A 3984-nucleotide genomic window follows, 5' to 3' on the forward strand; every position below is an offset into this window, starting at 1 on the left:
TTTATCTTATTGTGTAGGTGTGTGTTATTATAATTTGTGTAGACTTTAAATTTATTTGTACTGTACATAAGATGCACAAAATTCATTTTTGCGATAAAAGAACAAGACACAAAATTCGTTTATGCGAAAAAAATCGGGAGATACTATAATTACTAGGAGGTACTTAAGTATAAATGAAACGTAATTTTTGACCCGAGCTGTCAACAATGTTGGCATTGACGTGACCTCCGCGAGGGAGAGGGTCCAAGGACCATCTCAATCCATCTCCTGAAACTAACGCTTAACCTCGAGCTGTCCTTACTTCCTGGTGCTATTTCTGATGCGAGCTCTTAGGGAAATACAAGATGTTTGAAGCCTTTTGTTGAATAAATAATTTGGCAAAAGGGACGTTTAATCTTATGAAAATGAAGGATACATTTAACAAGGTCACTTAATTCAGAGTAAATACGTTTTAAGGAATACAAAATTTACGTTTCATTTACTCACTTTTTGTAAAAGATATTATTAATTTTGAAAAAGGGATTTGGTATAACGGTAATAAGCTGATGAGCAGTGAATCTTTCTAGATCGATTTATTTTTAATTTTTAGTTTTATAGCATTGAAATGCTTTATAAATGAGAAATTTTGAAAGAATAGAAAAATTTGATCACGAGGCAGGATTCGAACCTGCGTTTCTTGCCTAACCGTAGCAACGCCTAGCCTCTCGGCCACCAGTGATCCCGCCACAGTTTATTTTTTCAAAATTACATCGATGTTTACAATATTGCATAAAATTTTGCTGTTTTTAACTGACGTTCGCAAACACAAATGTGTTCTCAAAACTCGCTGTGTTCATAGAACATTGTTGTTTTGGTACTATTTTTGTAGAAGAGTTATTTTATGGATAGTATTTATATTTGATGTAGCTAATAATTTAATAATCCCTATTTCCCATCATTGCACCCATAACCCAAGTAAAATCGCATATTCTGTAGTTGGTTTTATTTTTTGTTCCTTTAAATTTAAATATAGTAAAACGTGAATAATAGATTACTGGAATTTGGCACGTGAATTGGTCACGCGTTTTTAATGAAATATGAAGGGACATATCAGGTTTAAGTGTCTAATAACAAACTTATGAAGAAATGACGTCAATTTTAATGAAGTTAATGTTACACGTTCTTCGTTTGAATTGCTTTTCTGTTTACTATATATGCGAGAGAATAATGACAAATTATAATGAATATAATTAAACAAAAATTAATAAACCTAAAACTTAACAAATGTTTTAGTAGACAGAGTTTTATTTAAAGATCTCTTCACGATATATAAGCATATCTTCACTATATCTGTCCCTATGTGCGGTTAGAACTTAAAAACTGCGTATAGGATTTTCATGTGGGTTTTTTTAAACGATAGCGTGATTCAAGAGTAAGGTTTACATGTGACATGCATAAGTACACATCAATCTAAGATACGTTATTGAAGATTTTTGTATGTGGTAGTCGAGCATGCTTCGGCACGACTTGGGCCAGCTCGCACCAGGAGAGTGCCACACCCCCACAGAAGACCGGCGTGAAATAGCATTCTACTGTGTTTCGTTCGGTGTGTGGGGGAGCCGGAGGCCCATATCGTTTTCCTTACCCTTCCCAGTCCTCTCCTTTTTTCCTCTCGACAATCCTTTCTTAATCCCTTCCCAATTTAAAGTCGGCAAAACATTTGTAGAGGCGTAAGGTCTGCAATGGACCTTATGGTAGCTCTTACTATCAGGCGTTCCACCAGATCCATTGCCAAGTGTGACTTAAAAAAAAATTTGGGTGTTTAAGCGAAAATCTGACCCGCCTCAAAGATACAGTTTAAATTAAACTGAACTGACTGTGAATTTTTAATCAGGCTTAACAAATGTAATCCAAGAAATTGGTTCGTTCCTTAACCTTTGTGATATTGGGTCGTTTGAATAATTAAAATATATGAAATCCGGGGGAGCAATAATTAAAATTCTGAGTAATTCATAACACAAACAATGAATTGTTTTGTATTGGTTTTAAATAAACATGGAGTGCTATTTGATTTGATCACTTTGTTCTTTTATAGATTATTTTATTTATTATTTACTTATATAATTTACTAATTTATTTATTATGTACTTATATTATTGTACATCAAAGTTCATTTTTGTACAAATAGAAGTAAATATATACAAATAATTATTCTTAATAAAAAAAACATTCTTTTAACTACACCTATTTGTGTAATGTGACCACATGACAAGTAGTTTTTTTAATAGATAGTGATTCAAGAGGAAGGTTTATTAGTACAATAACATCTATTAACTTTAATTTTTAGTTTTATAGCATTCAAATGCTTTATAAATGAGAAAGCTTGAAAGAATAGAAAAAAATTGATCACGAGGCAGGATTCGAACGTGCGTTTCTTGCTACAGTAAGGCAAATTTTTTCTATTCTTTCAAAATTTCTCATCTATTAACTTTACTCCGAATAAAACGCGTGCGAAGCCGCGTGAAAAAGCTAGTTCGAATATAAAAAGAATCATCAAAATCATTTTACTATATAAAGAGGGATGAGGTAACAGGCGAAAAAAGTTGAAATGAGTACCTCCTTTAAAAGTCGGTTTAAAAATAAGCAAAACATAGGAAGCTAACCTAAACTTTGTTTTAATTTCATTATAACGTTCGTAATAACTGGCACATAATAAATAATACAACCTTTTCGTTTTCGTGATTGTGAAAGTAATAAAAAAATACTTAACATAAGCCATAATTATTTTAATTCTAAATTAATTGTTTAATTTTTATTCCATGTCAAGTATCATGATTCTCCATGTGGAATAGGTACCTACACATATTTTAATAAGCAATTAATATGATAAAGTTTATGAAAGGCGATTACTGAATATTAATACGTATATATATACGTATTAATATTCAGTAATCATCAATAAATATATACGTATCAATTTATTAATTAAAAAGTATTTTCAGTGACTGAGAATTTTGAGGCAGGCTTATCAAATTCTAGCTGCGCCCCGCGGTTTCACCCGCGTAAGTCTGTATCCCGTAGGATATCGGGATGAAAAGTCTGCAATGTTGTATTGTGCCTGCCTATGTATTATTCCAGTTGTCCAGCTATCTACGTACCAAATTTAATTGCTATCGGTTCAGTAGTTTTTGCGTGAGAGAGTAACAAACATACACACATCCTCACAAATTTCACACTATTCATATTAGTAGGATTAGTAGGATAATCCACTAAGTAATCATGATTATTAAAAAGCATATAAAATGTTCATCATTAAGTAGAAGGATGGAATACCAGTACATGAATGCCATTTTAAAAATTATTTTTAATAAATACTTTGCTTGATTTGACTATTTTCGCGTCTATTTCATTATTTTTTGTTAGATTAGAGCACATTCCGGCACGAATGGGGCCAGCTTGCGGGGAAAGTACCTCACACTCACACAGGAGCTGCGAAAAATACGCGTAGTAGCATGCAAATACTGCTGTGTTTCGTACTGTGAGTGTCCCCACTCACTTATCTTATATTTTGAAGAGTCATGTCGGTTTCATATAAAATTTGGTTATAATTTTGATCACTGTCTTTTTCTTTCGATCAATTGATTATGTTTTAGACAAATCGTATATAGTACATACAAAATGCATATTTCTATTGTCAATCTCGCTAAGTTCAAAAAAATACCAGTGTGTTTTGCTAACCTTTTTATTAGACTAATAACGCAAATAAATTTGGAGTCGTGGTCTCAAATAACCCTTTACGTGCTGATAGGATCAAATTAAGAACGTGGGGTCCCTACACCTAATCTGTTATGCCCCAAATTTCTATCCAGGGTTGATAACATATTTGGCCAAGTAATGGAGACCCAAAAACCTTCATACCAATGGTTGTACACACATATACTTAGTCTGGCCATAAATACTGTTACACTTAATTATAAAAAAATATTACATTTGAATTTCGAATCT

Source organism: Zerene cesonia, chromosome 2 (assembly GCF_012273895.1).
Source record: "Zerene cesonia ecotype Mississippi chromosome 2, Zerene_cesonia_1.1, whole genome shotgun sequence".
In the NCBI taxonomy this organism is placed as follows: domain Eukaryota; kingdom Metazoa; phylum Arthropoda; class Insecta; order Lepidoptera; family Pieridae; genus Zerene; species Zerene cesonia.